Below are 16,333 nucleotides of genomic sequence, written 5' to 3'. Positions count from 1 at the left end.
ATTAACAGATCGTGGGGAAAGAGCTGATGGCAGCTGTGGTGATCTTTTAACTGTGCTGAAATGTGATTTTACTTGTATGTTAATAAATAAAGTTTGCCTGGAGATCAGAGGTCACATAGCGAAGTCACATAGCGAGCCATAAGCAGAGTCAGGCAGTGGTAGCCCACATCCTTAATCTGATCACATGGCAGACAGAGTCTCTGTTTGGTCAAGGGCACAGCCAGCATGGTGACCCATGCCTTTAATCCCAGTACCAACCTAGAGACCTGGAGGTCTATACAGACACACAGTGATGAGGAAGTGATGTGGCTGGGCTTAGAGCCAATGAGAAGGTGGAACAGGGGGTTGGGGAACAGGAAGGCAATAAAAACAAGGTTAGACGGGAAGAAGCTTTCTCTCGGTGAAAGCTACGGGTAAGATAAGGCTAGTCAGTGGCCATTTTCTCTGGTCTCTTCGGCTATTACCCCTGTATTTGGCTCTGTGTTTCTTTTTTTTTCTTTTCTTTTTTTTTTTTTTTTTTTTTTTTTTTTTTTTTTTTTTTTTTTTTGAGACAGGGTTTCTCTGTGTAGCTTTGCGCCTTTCCTGGATCTCGTTCTGTAGACAAGGCTGGCCTTGAACTCACAAAGATACACCTGCCTCTGCCTCTGCCTCCCGAGTGCTGGGATTAAAGGAGTGCGCCACCACTGTTTCTTATTTAATAGGACTATTTAGAAATTCGAGCCCACGGGTACTCAGCCTGCTCAGGAGCCCTTCAGGTCACCTGACCAGCAGCCTGAAGCTTGAGCTGGCCCAGGGCGGGCAGCAGGCAGGCAGTGTGGGCACCTGCGGTGGAGGTGGCCACTGGCAGACAGGCTGGACTCCAGGGGGGCTCCTAGTAACTGCTGCCTGAGCTGAGTCCTGTCTCCTCCCTCTTCCTCAGTTTCCCCTTTGGTAAGCCTAGGTCCACCACAGCCACGCTGAGAGAAACACTTGACATTCAGGGTCTGGCTGCTGCCTGTGGCTTTCGATGCAACAGCGGACCTGCAGCGACGTGACTGGAAAACACCCCGGGGTTAGGGACTGGCATCTATCAAAGTCAGGGTGCGGGGTCAGGAGGACGGACACCAAGCACACGGGGCTCGCTGACCAGACCGGCCTCTACCGGTTCCCACTGGACCCCGAGCATAAGCCACCGTGCTCCTCTGCACGTCGGCTTCCTCAGGTGGCCTGTGGAGTTTCTGCCCAGACTCTGCGGCGACCCCCGCGTGCTCTGGTGTCCAATCCACCTTCCCACCCAGCAGGGCTCGTGGGCGCTGCACGGAGCAGGGAGTGACATCGTGCTCCTTGATGTCACCCACAGCTCTGTTGCTGCGTCTGGGAGCCACGTGTGGACAACACGTGATTAGATCTCATGACGCGTGATTAGATCTCACGTTGTGTGATTAGATCTCACAACACGGAAGACGCATGATTAGATCTCACGACACGTGATTAGATCTCACAACGCTTGATTAGATCTCACGACACGCAGCTGGGGGCGTCAGGGCATCAGCAGCCACAGGGCACCAATAAAACTCCAGGGTTCCGGGCACAGCGTGGCCCGTGGGGACGACAGCGGCGTGCCAGCCGTGGGTCCCATGCCACGTGGCTTCATGAGGCGCCACACTGTCATCCGACCTGTCCCCAAAGGCCTTCGTGTCTCCTCCCGGAGCAGCCGGACAGATGTGCACATGTTTCCTGAAGCGATGAACTGATCCTTCAAACAAAACCTGACACGGTGTCAGTTCATGTCCAGGCGAGAGCCATGCGTTCGGATGACCGAGGACCTGTCCTCTCTGGGGTGATTTTCTGTGGCCTCTGTGGCGTCTATGGGTCCCCAGGACACGTATGAACGCTAATGACCAGGAGGATACTTCCAGACTTTTCTTTACCAGGTGTGAACACCATGCTTAATGTGTCTGAGTCACCTGATCTACAAAACGGGGGTATTGTCAGAGTGGGGACCCAAACAGATAACCTAGCTATAAATATGCATATGCGTATATACACACATGTGTACATGCATGCCTGTGTATGTCTGCACCCACATATGTACATGTGTGTATGAGTGTGTAGCATGTATATATATATATATATATATATATATATATATGTACTTGTGTGTGTGTGAATCAGTGTATATGTATGTACATGCACATACAGGCTTGTATGCTTATCTGTATTCATATGTTCGTGTGTGTGCATGTGCCTGAGTGGGTTTGTGTGTATATGTATGTGTGTGTTGTGGGTGGGTGTATACATATGCCTGTGTGTATGTATGTGCATGTTTATATATGTGTGTATTTATATATATCTATATACTTAAATGTGTGTCTATGTGGGTTTGTATATGTGTACCCATGTATGTATATGTGTCTATATGTATATGTACCTATGCACATATATCTACATGTATATCTGTGTATATGTATGTATGTATGTGCATGTGTGTGACTGTATATACATGTTAATATGTGTGTACATGTGTATGCGCATAAATACATACATATATTTGCATATAGTATGGATAACTATATATACACACCTGTATATGTGTGTGTGTTTGAGTGTGTACACATTTGTGTACTTGTGTATGTGTGTACTTGTGTGCACATGTGTGTGCATGTATTTCTAGGTGTATACATGTGTATATGTTTGTATGTGTGCACATATGTCAGCATGTGTGAATTGAGGATAAGTGCATATATGTGTATATACATGTGTGTTCATTTGTTTGCTTGTATTGTATGTGTCTGAGTACATGATGTATGTGCTTGTATGCATATGTGTATTCGTACATGTGTATGTTTGTACCTGCATCTGCTCTGACTAGTGAAGAGCAGGTAAATCCACAAAGCCTGAGGCTCAGGCAACATTCTCACATTCAAAGACATTCACTGGGTTTTTATTCCCATTGGAAGCAACAGCCACACAATGTAGGTGGCAGAGGCAGAGGTGGAGGTACCTGGAGGTGAGCAGGGTTGTACACAGACCTTAGTCCTGTCTGGTGCTCAGGAAACACCGAGAATATGTCTTCTTAAGAACGTAGGGTCTGGTCAGGTGGTGCTGGCGCACGCCTTTATTCTCAGCACTCAGGAGGCTGAGGCAGGCGGATCTCTGTGAGTTCAAGACCAGCCTGGGCTACAGATCAAGACCCAGGACAGCCAAGGCTACACAGAGAAACCCTGTCTTGAAGAACAAACAAACAAACAAACAAACAAACAAAAGAAAAAATGTAGGGTCTGGCCGTGTCAGGCCGGGTGCAGAAGCTGTCCTTCTCTGGGCAGATGTGTTGACAGGGTAGGCACTGGAGTGGTAAGCTTTTCTCTAATTGTGTGTGCTGTGCTCCCACAGAGGGGAGTGGCCCTGAGGCAATTAACAGGAAGGCCGGCTCCGAGCTGTCACTTTTACAGCTGGCCAGCCTTGTCGCACTTTCAGAGGCGGCGGCAGCAGCGCGACTCTGGGCTTTGCGCCTTTCCTTTTCAATCAAAGCACCTGGAAAGGGCATAGCGTTGGTTTCTCGCACTGCACCAACCTGACAGATGTGACAATCAAATTCGCTCTTCCCCTGTGGTCCCCCAAGAGCAGGACATGAAGCTGACTGCAGTGGCCGGTGGGAACAACTGGACACGGAAGACCAACAGCCCCTGAGGAGGGCAGGACCACTCCTCAGCCTCTCTTCCTCCAGAGGGAGGAAGTGTGGGTTCCACACCCCCAGTTCTACCTCTTACCAGAGCAGGGGGTTTGGCCAAGACATTCGAGTTCTCAGACTCACTATGTCTGGGACGATCAGGTCCCATGGCAGGACTGCCCTCCTCTTGACTGTAAGAAACGTGAGAATTGCATCCCAATGCCCAGGGCCAGGCACCTCTGCCGGGAGGGGCCCTGTGCAGCACGGTCCTGGTCCCTTCCTCTGAGCTCCCTGAAGACCACGCTTGGCTTCCTTAGGGGTGGGTGGAGCCTTGGGCTGCCTTCAGCCAATGAATCAGCATGTGAATAGGTGCCAGGAGGCTCTTGCTCCTCTTTGTCCTTAGTATCCTGAGGAAGGCTGGGTCCTGTAGGAAGAGGAGGAAGAGAAGGGCAAGGCAAAGAGACAGAGCAAAAGAAACAGGAAAAGGAAGAGGAGGAAAAAGAACATTGTCTCCACTGTGTTAAACCAGTGAGAAGTAAGCCCATGGCACAGTCCATCACTGACACGCTGGGATGTTTGTTACTGCAGAAGATGCAGCATTTACTGACAGATACAAGAATGAATTCTCTTAGGACCTGTTTCCTTATCTGGGAGATGAGAGGTTGGATGATGGGTGGATCTCGTTCCCGCCACCCCACCTTTCGGAAGACAAGCAGATGAGTCCACCATGCATGTGTCTCCCCATCTTCATCTCTGTCCCAAGCCACCAGGCTTTGCTGTCCCTGTGGTTGGGAAGCTTCTGAGGGTGAGGAAGGCCAGTCCTGAGTGCTTCCTCCTGTAGGTTCTCAGGGCACTGGCTTCCCCAGCTTGGATGGTTTTCCATCTGTCCAGTGGTCAGTGTGGATCCTGGTGGCCCTGGTGGCCCTCAAGGTTCTCCATCCCCCAGCCCTGGCCTCTTTCCTGGTTCTCCTGTCTTGTCACCCACTGTTCCTTCTCTCCTTTCTTACCCGTGTCCCTGCTAGTCCCTCCCACCTACCCACAATCCCATTGCCTGAGGAACCATCTTGAAGGACAATGTGGGCATGCCGCCCTCCTTGGTGCTCAGACCTCTCTCCTGGGAGTCTCCACCTCAGAATTTCTGTGCCACATCCTGACTCCACTCAGATGCAGCCCTGTCTGGCATTGCCAGGCTCTCCCCTGGGGGTATATTCCTGCCTCTGTCACCCTTAAAACAATTGACCCATTGCAGCAGCCTGTGAGTAGCTGGAGGACAGAGGACTTGCAGTTCCTGCACTACGTGTTCCCAAGCATGGGGGTGGTATACAGTAGGTGCTCAGCAAATGTTTCTTACATTTGCATACCTGCTTTTGTGTCTCATAGTATTCTAGGTGTGGAAATCAGGGGAAAGAGGGTGGAGGCTCCCTTCTCTCCCCTCTCCCCCGTCCTTTGACCTCTCTTCCCCTCCCCTCCCCTCTTCTTCCCTCCCCTCCCCTCCCCTCCTCTCTCCTCTCCTGTCCTATCCTCTCTTCCCCTTCCCTCCCCTCTCCTTCCCTCTTCTCTCCTCCCCTCTCCTCTCTTTTCCTCTCCTCTCCTCCCCTCCCCTCTTCGCCCCTCCCCTCCCCTCTCCTCCCCTCCCCTCCCTTCTTCTATCCTGTCCTCTCCTCTCCTCCCCTCCCCTCCCCTCTCCTTCCCTCCCCTCCCCTCCCCTCTCCTCCCTTCTCCTACTCTCCCCTCCCTTGTCCTCCCCTCCCCATCTATCCTCTCCCTTTCTGTTCTCATCTCTCTTCTGTGCACCCCTAATCATCTTCCCCCACCCCAAACAGGGTCTCTCTATGTAGCCCAGGCTCACCTGGGACCTGTAGTCTTCCATCAAGATCCCCCCTGAACACTGGATTACCGTGTGCCCAGCCATCGAGCTGGGAAAGATGCTTGCTTTTCTCTTTGGACTGGAAGGGGAGAGGGAGGGTTCAGCAATGAGTAACCACAGGAGCAAAACCACAGGTGACAGAAAAAGGTACCGAGGAGGTGGCTGAATCTGTGTAGATGGCTGGGAAAGGTCTCTTTGAAGAGCTGACATTTGAGCTAGGAGCCGAATGATGAACCTGTCCCTCCATGTGGGTGCCTGAGGGAAAGAGCGTCCCAGCCCATGGGAACGGCACATACAAAGGTCCTGAGGAGGAAGCGCCTATTGAATGTACATAAGGATGAGGAGGTGGATGGGTAGATGGAGGGTGCCTACATCCTCTTCTTCTTAGGGTCTGGATGCATGATCTCATAGGTGGCTAGAGCCAATTATCACCACTGTTAAGATGCCAGCGTCCTCCCATGGAAGGGACCTGGCCTGCATGTCTTCCAGCCAAGGCAGTGTGAATGCTACAGGCTCCCGCTTCCACTCAGACTCCTCCGCAGCTGAAGAGGAGCTGCTTGGCCAGAGTCGGTTCGGGAGAGGCCTCTCCTCCCTGCCGCAGTGCCTTCTTCCATGTGAGCCGCTCTCTGGAGACGCAGGCACCGGTGTGTGGATATTCCAGCTCTGCGGCTGCTTCCCCCACTCAACGAACACACTGTTTCATTTTCACAAAGGGCTCTAATGAGAAGGTGCCAATTAGCGGGACCTAGGGCTGAGTGGAACTTGCAGTAATCAGCCTTGGCCGCGTGCTCTGCTGTGTGTGGCACGTTGTCTCACACAGCAACAATTAGCCCAGGGCTGGTGGTGTGGCTCTCCCTGGGGAAGGAGCAACAGCTGCTGCTGCTGCATGTGTGTGTGTGTGTGTGTGTGTGTGTGTGTGTGTGTGTGTGTGTCCCCTCCATGGACTGCAGAGGAACCACCATTGGAGTTCGTGACTCTGTCCTGGGACAAAGGTCTTGGAGATATGTGACCTAGCCCTGAACCATCACCAGTTCCTCTGCAGATTTGAGAGTGGAGTCCCACAGCTCTCAGTCCAGTGCTCTCATCTGGAAGGCAGAAATGGCAGAGGTCACCAGGGAGGATTGTGCTGCCCCTGCCAAGCTTCAGGTATATAGATGCACAGCGAGGGACGTGGGGCATGTGACCTTTGTCTTTGTCATCCCCGAGTCAGGTGCAGAGGACAAGACAGAGGTGTAGAGTTGGGAAGTGACCGACGTTTAATCCCACCACTGTGCACTTCCTGCAGGTACCCACACGGTTCCAAGAAGTGGGGCTGAGATGCCCCCTTGAGGAAGCTGAGTGAGGAGGAAGCTGGGCCCAGGCCCAGGCTGTCTCTGTAATGATGGCCCTCAAGGCCCCAGATCAACTTCACCAAAGGGCTCCTAAACCCAGATGCCAGCAGGCTGGGTGGCAGCCCCTGAGCAAGATGAAGCGAGGTGAGGTGGGATGGCTTCTGTGTTTTAGGTCCAGCAGAGAGCCCTGCTAAGAATCCTCACAATGAGTTGTGAGCACAGGGGCTCAGGTTGCCTGTGTTTGGTGTGTTGTGTGAATGTGAACATGTCAGCGTATGAGAGTATGTGAGGGTGTGTGAGGGTGCTGTACAAATGACATTCGAGCATCTAGTTGCTGCTCGGGACATAACACCCGCAGCCCTTCCCCTCGCACACAGGACAGGCACCTACTGAGATGCTGAGTCCTCAGCTAATAGACTCTCAGGGGCCAAGATCTCTCACCCAGGAAGTGAGTTTACATTGCAGGGGGTAGCGGTGGCCACACACCCTGCTCCCCACCCATTCTCTGCCTTCTGCCTGGGAACCAGAAGGCCTGGCTGCAGGCATGTGCCGCGAAATCTCCTTGTCCTCAGAAAGATGTGAGGAGGGTCTTCTCTTCTGCCTTCTCTTCAGTGCCCCGGTCATACTGTTGTCTGTCTGTCTGTCCATAGCATTAATACATTTTAAAATAAGCTTGTTCCTTCCCAGTCCTCCAACCCAGTGTCCCTCATGAACCTCCCCATCTGAGATCTTCCAGGTGTAAATGCCTGTGAGTGTGAATGTGTTGTACGTTTTGTGCATGCACGTTAGTGTGTGTTTGGTTGTGTGAATACATGTGTTTATGTGTGAGCACATGTGTGTTATAGGCACATGTGTGTTGGTGCACAGTTGTATGAGTGTGCAGGCATGTATATTCAAGTGTGTTTTGTGTGTTATATACACTTGTGTGTTAGTGATTGAATGCATCTGTGTGTGATTGCATGAGTGTACATGACTGTGAGATGGATGAATGTGTGTGTGCCTCAGTGTCAACCTCTGGCCACCACAGAGTATGTGTGTTCATAAGTACTGGTGAGTGTGTGTGTGTGTGTGTGTGTGTGTGTGTGTGTTAGGCTTCCGTGCAAGGCTCTAACCGATTTGTCTCCAAAGTGGGCTTTCCCTTTTTTTGTGCTGGTTCAATGTCCAGTTTGCCAGCAGGAGGAGGTGAACTCAGGTTCTAAGCATCTGTCAATTCCTGTGGCGTAAACTCCCATACATGGTGTCTGGAGCTGCAGGGACCAGGGGAGCGGTGCACGGGGACCTTGGGAGCATGTGTGAGTTCTCTGCAGCAGCTCCTGGGCCTCCCCTTTGTCTTTCAGAGTCTGAAGCCCCCAACCCTATCCCTCATTCCCTCCACTCTGCAGCCTGGGCTCACAGTTGCCAGGGTCTGGTTAAGGCAAAGTGGGAAAAGAGGTTGCCGCTGTTTCCTGGGAGGCCACTGGGGCTGGTCATCGCTGCCAGGAAGGCAGGTGGAGCCTGTGGCAGGCCTTGGCAACTGTTTTGGGTCCCAGGCCTGCTAAGAATTGCTGTGGGATGTTCTGTATAGCAAATGTGTTGCTCTGATTGGTCAATAAATAAAACACTGGGAGACTCATTTGCTTAAGCCACTCAGGAGACTTGTGGGCTCTGAAGGCAACCAAAGGACACTGGCCGGGGTTGGGGGGGGGGGGAGTTGAGATGAGGCTCCACAGAGGCCAGGCTGGCTAGTGAGGCTTGGGACTTCACTTCACAACTCTTGAAGCACTCCCAGACTTCCCTGGATGTCCCCATGGCCAGTTCTTGGGAGCAGCTCTCCCAAGCATTCCCTTTCCCCAGGCTTGGCAGGACCCTATGCTGCCTGAGGCCCTGGCTGCTGACACTGTCTGGGAGCAGGTGGATGGTGTCTGTGAAAATTCTTCATCATTGTCAAACACACACACACACAAAATGTCTACCAGGCATTTTCTACTTGCCAGCTTCTGCCCAGCTCTGGGAAGAGCAGAGCAGAGAATCTGCTTCCTGGGCCTCACAGCTTAGGGGAGGGGAACAGACATTAAACAACTACTCAAGGTGCTGGAGAAACTGTGGGTGCTCTCTTTGAAATGAAAATAGCCCTAGACTCTGAGGTGGCAGCTGTGACTCCTTTGAGCCTTGTGGCATCTGTCACAGCAGCTGTTTTCTTTAAAATATTTTTTCGAGTATGTGTGTTGTGTGCATGTGTGTGAGTATGTGCATGTATGTGTATATGGAGGCCAGAGGATGGTGTCTGGTGTCTTTCTCTGTCATTCTCTGTCTTATATATTGAGAGAGAATCTGGAACCACAGGTTCTCTACCCCTGAGTGCTGGGATCGCAGGCAGGCTACCCCACCTACCCGGCATTTTCATGGATACTGGGGATCTGAAGTCCAGACCTCAGGCTTGCACAGTAGGTGCTTTATCTGCTGAGCCGTCTCCCAGACCCTACACTACTGTTTTAATGGGTGTGCCTCGTCTTCCCTGTGACCGACAGATCACTGCACCTTGCTGGTTTAGACAATGGAAAGGTATTCTCTTCTGGTTGGGGACACCACTAGTTCAAAATCAATACCTCTGGCTCAAAACCCAGTGATCTCTCCTGGGACTTTGAGGAAGAACATCTTCCAGAGCGGCCAGCATTCCTTGGCTTGTGGTCGCATCACTCCCATCTGCAATGGCGGAACCTTCAGTCTTCCCTCTCCTCAGTGTATCTCTTGAATTTCCCCACTGTCTCTATCTAAGGGCACCCATGATGGCCCTGGGGCCACCCAAATGGTCCAGGATGTCTCCCTGCCACAGTGCCTTCCACACAATCTCACCTTCAAGGGCCCCTGCTCAGAAGGTGACAATCACAGGCTCCAGGACTCAGGCCATGAGCATCTATCTTTTGAAGACCGTTCTCAGCCACCACAACCAGGCACCACCATTTTCCTCTCACAGAAGAGGTGAAGTCCTGTGGTCAGGGTCCCATAGAGAGGATGTGGTACCCCTAGACTCAAACCTGTTCTTTCCACACGAGCAGGTGAACGCACCTGGGGTGGCCAGAGGTTCATGCCGGGTGTGCCTTCCTCTACAGCTCTTCACCTTATTTCTTGAGACAGGCTCTCACTTCATCTGGGGCTTGCCGATTTGACTAGACTGTCCGGCCAGCTAGCTCTAGGGATCAGCCCGCCTGTGCCCTGCCCCCCAGGAAAAAGTTACACACCCAACTTTTTACACACGTGCTGGGAATCCGAACTCAGGTTCTCACCCACTGAGCCCGCTCCTCAGCCCCTCTTTCCATGTTATATGCACACACACACACACACACACACACACACACACACACACACACACGGCCCTCAGACAGCAGCGGTAGAAGGAACAAGCTCAAGGTCCGTGGGTTGCGAGGAGGGTGCCAGGTTGTGGCTGCCACAGATTTTTCAGGGGCCAGATTAGAGCTGATTTGGGACCATCCCTGCGACCCCTGTGACGGGAACTGAGCAGACACAGGAAGGCCCGCTGACGGGAGGGGCCCCGAGGAGGCCCTTCTGTTCCTACTCTGAGCAGCCCCTCAGCTTTCAAACCCAGTCAGCCTGAAGGCTAATTTCCAGCAGCTTCCAGCCGTTCAACTCCATTTGTTGTGCCTGACACCATGAAAGCTTTTGCTATCGATTCTGGGCTCGACTCCCCCCTCCACTCCCCCAGTCCCCTTCTTCTCTCCAGCAGTTTTTGGTTCAGCAATTAGGTATCAGCGGGGACAGTGTGGGGTAGCCACAGCTGCCTTTCAATTACCATCACAGTAAATACAGCTCCATCTTCACCTTGGAGTCCCTACTGCCCAGGGGGTGGGGGGTGGGGGGGGTTGGGGGGGGGTGGGGGGGGGAAGACGTGGTGGAGCTGACTCTCCAGTCCTACTTGACATCCACCACTTCAGCTGATCAATACCTCCCTACGTCATCCCAAGGGTTCCTCCAGGGCCACCTGGTCTCGCTAATTGACTCTGGGGGCTGGCTGGCCAGGGGGAGGGTGTGGGTGTCTGTGAGGGAAAGGTGGGGAGGAGGATCCTGTCCGAGGATGAGGAGCCTTCTGCATGGACTACGATGGAGAATCTCTTGCTTCGGAACAGCCAAGTTCACAAACAATGATTTGTTATTCCTTCAGATGAAAATTGTCACCAAAGGGCTAGAGAGATGACTCAGTTGCCGAGAACGCTTATTGCTCTTTCAGAGGCCTGGCTGGAATTTGGTTCCCAGCTTCCACATGATGGTTCCCAATGGCCTGTAACTCCAGATCCAGGGGGTCTGGCGCCCTCTTCTGGCCTCCCCAGGCACCCACACTCACATGCACATACTCACACACAGACACACAAACATACATGTACAGAAAAGAAATGTTAAAAGATAAAATTGCCACCAAGCAGAGAGACACTGTGAGGGAGGCAGAGATGTGTCTGCATCCACTGCACACACCATTGCTGCTGCCTGGATGAGCAGTGTAAGCCTTCCCTTTGTGCAATGTTGTCTGCCTGTCTTTATCACACCTTCAAGTACACCGTCATCTTTTAGAGGCAAGTGGATGCGTTGGGGCTCAAAGCGTGTCTTTAGCAGTCAGGCAAACCTGCATGCAAATTCCTGCTTGCTTCATTTTTACATGGAACAGTGAGCTTGGGCAGGTCACATGATTTCTCCGAGACTCACTTTCCATCTGTAATACAAAGACACCTTGCAGCGTCTCGTGTGGACCAGGAGCCGAGTGTTGCTATGCACAGTGCATCGCGAGCAGGGAGCAAGCGCCCCTGGCTGACGGCAGTTAGATTAATGGCGGGGATGATGAGAGGGTAACGTGCCCAGTGCTGTGGCTGGCATTTGGTCTCTAGTTATTTCCCTTATGGCAACTCTATTGACACTATTATTTTATTTTCACAACGGCTTATAATAAGGGAGTCCAGCACTCAGTAGTTGCTCATTAAATATTAAACGCCCAAGAAAAGGAGTTGGGCAGAAAATTGCACCTTGATTTAAAGACAGCAAAGCAAGAAGATGAAAGACACGTGGAGGGTGGTGCCTGGCTGGGCCACGGGACCTCTGGCAGCCTCAGACTCCACAGAGCTCTCTGTGCAGAAACAAAGGGAGGGTGGATATCACGGTCATTTAGAGAAGCGTTTTCCAAACAAGGTGCAGGAGTCAGGAAGGGGCTAACCTGGTCCAAAGGAGGCTTCAGAGTTGGGCCCTTAGGGTCACTACCTATACCTTGGCTGGCTGATCCAGGAGCTGGGTAAAGGCCATGCTGACCTGCTGTGGAGTTCTTGTAGGTGGATGAAGAGCTTTGTCAGCCATGGGTACCGGTCTCCAACTCCCCCAGGGCCTCTGGTTGGGCCCTAGTTTTCAGAGTCTGATAGTAATGGCGAGGTATTGGGGTTCCCGGCGGCTGTTTAAGAAAACACAAAGCCCCCAATCACCAGGAATATTAGCCCATGGGAGCTGGACTGAATGGAGCCAGTGTGAGCCGCTCTCCTGGGAGGAAAGCAAGGAACTGGGGATGCAGGAGTTAGGCAGTGGGACAAACAAGGAGCAGTCCCTCATGAGGGCTGCTGTGCCCAGTCCTGGGTCTAGATATCCTGGCTGACGGTGCATACTTTCACCAGGGGAGTGTGAGCAGGGGCCGGGCCTCTCAGCAGCCTGTTCAGCAGAAAAAGAATTCAGATGCACGTGTCTTCTGTGTCGGCTCCAGGTGCAAAGGTGAACATTCAATCTGTTGCTGCGGAGAAAGGGCCTGGGGGTCGAGGGATGGGAAGCTTCAGTTCGTCCTCTCGCACCTATGTGGCTCCCTTCACCCCAGCGCTCCCTCAGTTCTGTGCTCCCCCTCTGAGTTGGAAGCATGGGTTGCCTCTCTAATGAGGACACATAGTCTGCTCTGCAGGCTGAGGTTTGCAGAGTGACTGCAGAGTCCATCCAAGGTCACACCTTCAGTGGCTGAGTGTGGCAGAACAGTTTCCTCCTGTTGGATGAGGTCACTGTTAGGTGGAATCTGAGCACCAAGGCCATCTGTAGGACCCTGAGTTAATGTCCTCTCAAGGGGCTCAGTCCCTCCTAGCCAGGGCTGGGGACTCTTCAGTGGCACACCTGCCGCTGAGCTGGTAGTGCTGAGGTGTGGTGGGATAGCTGCTTGGAGTCCCCACGCTCCTTAGGGACACCCCTCCCCCCAAGCTCATGACTCATCAAGCAGGTTTGGGGTGAGGTGTTTCTTTGATTGATGGGTGTCCACTCCATGTGAGTAGACATTTATTTGAGTGTCTTTGAGAAAACTCACCTGACACTGAGCTGGGACGGGAGTTAGCTAGCTATGGCTCAAACTGCTTTCCCAAGATCTGCTGATCTGCCCAGCATTTCACCGAGGCCACATGCTTGGGGCCACTTCAAACTGAAGCAAGGCTCAGAAGCTGGGAGCTGTTCTCTGGCTGTCTCCTGGGAAAGCCACTGTAGGCTTGTTCAGCTATGAGCACTAAGGTCCCCTCTGAGCCGGGTGTGCCAGGGGGGTGGCGGTAGGAGCAGGATGCCAGGTCTGCCCACAGGAGGGCTGGAGCTCGCTCTATTCTGGGATGAGATGGGCTCCCCAGCTGTTCCTTTCCAGTGCAGGTGACATTATGTGAGCTCTTTAATCGGCAATATTAGCTACTTTGTTTGGTATCCGGCCCGTGGCTGACGCTGCAGCCTTTCACCTGAAGCAACAGTAGCAACACTAGGAAAGGTTTTTGAAATCAGAATGTAATTGCCTACTGAATCAGGTAAGATTGCATCCGGATGTAGGGACGAGGAACCCAACCAACAGGGCTATTTTTTGCAATGAGCATGGAGTCAAGAATTAAGCAGCTCAGGTGCGGCAGGAAGGAGCTGTCGGAGGGCATGCTCTTTCTGCCCTCCCATCCTGGGCGTGTGACTTTCATCCTCTTGGCCACATGATGGCTGCTGCGCTGCTAGGCATTACATTTACATCCTAGGCCAGAAGCAGGAGGAGCGTGGGAGCGGTATAGTTGTCAACCTGACTGGATCTGGAATCAACTAAGATATGCTTCTGGGAGGTGGGGGGGGTGGCTAGGAGGTTATTTCCTAGGCCAGGGGAAGATCCTGCCCCAGAGTGCTGAAGTCTTGGTCCACTGAAGCATCCAGGTTGTCAAGCCTCTTCAGTGTGTTAGCCATTTTTGGATGACCCAGTCTGAATTGTTTAATGAGTCCCCTTTGTAACATATATTCATTCTATGGGTTCTGTTCCTCTGGAGAACCCCAACTATACACCCCTCGAAGGCCACATAGTGTCTCAGGTCCACACTGGGCTATGACGGAGGCTGGGACTAGGCTGCTCTGAAAGAAAAAGAGAAGAATTGACATGAGAGTGACATGGAGAGGAGTGCCCTCCTACCTCACCCTACAGGGTTGCAAAGTGTGACGGTTAGTTAATACCTGGTATCGCAGGCCCTTAGGGGAAGCTGTTTTCAGAAAATATTCCGATGAGACCTAGAGAGCATGACGGGCCTGTGAGTGTAAGATAGCTGAACTACCAGCCTCAACGAGCGTGACTGTGAAGGTGTGGAGAGTGAAAGCGGGCGGGAGGGAGAAAGGGGGAGGGAAGGGCAGGGAAAGGGAGGGGAGAGGTGAGGAAGACGCCACTGGTGGCTGAGCAAACTTTCAAGAACAGAGACTACTGGGGCTCAGCAGCTAAGAGCACACTCTGCTCTTCCAGAGGACCCGAGTTCAGTTCCCAGCCCCCACGCCTCACAGTTCACAACCACCTATAACTCCAGTGCCCGGAGATCCATCACCCTCTTCTGGCCTCTGCAGGTACCTACACATGTGTGTGTACATGCACACATAGACACACACACTTAAAAATAAAATAAGATACATTTTTTAAAGAATGTAGAATTTGCCAGGCGGTGGTAAGCCACACCTTTAATCCCAGCACTCGGGAGGCAGAGGTAGGTAGATCTTGGCGAGTTTAAGGCCAACCTGGTATACAGAGCAAGTTCCAGGACAGCCAGGAGAGAAACCACAGAGACAGCCACAGAGAAACCCCGTGTCAAAAAATAAAACAAAACCAGCCAACAAACAAACAAAAAGAATATAGAACTTCTCATTTCCAGCTCCAAGTCACTCAAGAAAGACCTTCCTGACATCTCCTGTCCCTCCCCAGACCTTTGGTCCAGTCTGTTATATCAACAAATACTTGTAAGTCATCTGGGAGGCTGTGGGTTGGGGGAAGTGATGAGGTGCAGGCCGGGAAAAGGAATGGTTTAGAGGGGGAGATAGAGCCAGGTGGAGGAGGGGTTAGAAATGAGAGGGGCCGAGGAGGGGGCTCACCTGGTAAAAATGATAGCTGTGCAGGTGTGGGGACTTGCACTTGATCCCTAGCGTCACATACAAAGCCCAGTGGTGATGCACATCTGTAATCTCAGTGCTGGGGAGGTGGATACAGGAGGATCTGGGACACTTGCTGGCTTACTTGGTGACTGTCAGGTTCAGTGAGAGACTGTCTCAAAATAAATAAATAAAAATGGACAACTCAGGAAGTTGATCTCTGGCCTCTACATACATGTCTGTCAATTCTTACATATACGAACAAGCACACATTCATATACCTCCTCCTGTACAAATGTGACCTGCAAAGTGACCAGGACTTTGTAGCAATCTTGGGGAGGGCATAGGCTTTCCAACAGCAGGATGGGGATATATCAGTCACTCAGTGCTGTATAACAACCATCCCCAAACATAGAAGTTAAAACATGTATTCTGCAGCTCCCTTGGACCGGGTGCTTCTGCCTCCAGCTTGGAGGTGACATTGACTGTCTTTGAAAAAGTTGGGACAGTCTTCTGGTTGCTCTCAAGGCAGGGCATTTGCTGTTTCCTTTTTATTTTTCACTTTGCACAGAAGGATTATGAAGTCACCCTGAATTCCCGGAACATCAGACCCAAACAGAAGAACAAAAACAAATTCTGGAGCCAAATATAAATGTGTTTTTAATTATCTGCACCGTTGCTCCCTCCCATTAGTGTGGGAAATGAAGGGATGAGTGTTTAGCACTTACAGTGATAATCCCGGCACAAAACTTTCAAAACAACTCGGTGATCCCTGAGTCCGATATATACGAGCCTGCTTTGGGAGGCTTGGGCTGGCGCAGTGGCTTGGGCTAGCTCTTTGGCTTGGGCTAGCTCGGCGGCTTCTTTGTTGCTCGGGATGGAATAAACAGCTGAAGATCAGAGGATGGACTGGCTGAGACCGGTTGTCTGGGTGTTTTCCCAGTCATGGGATGAGCTGGGGCTTGTGGGGCAGCTGGGGAAGCCCTGGACTTGGAATCAAGCGTGTCTGGTGGATCTCCAACTTGGCTACTTCCTCACTGGGTGACCTGGAGTAAAGCTCTTTGCCTCTCTGTGTTTTTGCCTCTGCAACAGCAAAACAGGACACCATCTTTCTTCTTGCAGGAATGGTAAAGACATGGC

The sequence above is a fragment of the Peromyscus californicus genome, unplaced genomic scaffold (genome assembly GCF_007827085.1).
Source record: "Peromyscus californicus insignis strain IS unplaced genomic scaffold, ASM782708v3 Scaffold_5__1_contigs__length_169319896, whole genome shotgun sequence".
Classification (NCBI taxonomy): Eukaryota; Metazoa; Chordata; class Mammalia; order Rodentia; family Cricetidae; genus Peromyscus; species Peromyscus californicus.
The sequence above is the reverse complement of the archived record's forward strand: the minus strand, read 5'-3'. Positions refer to the sequence as shown.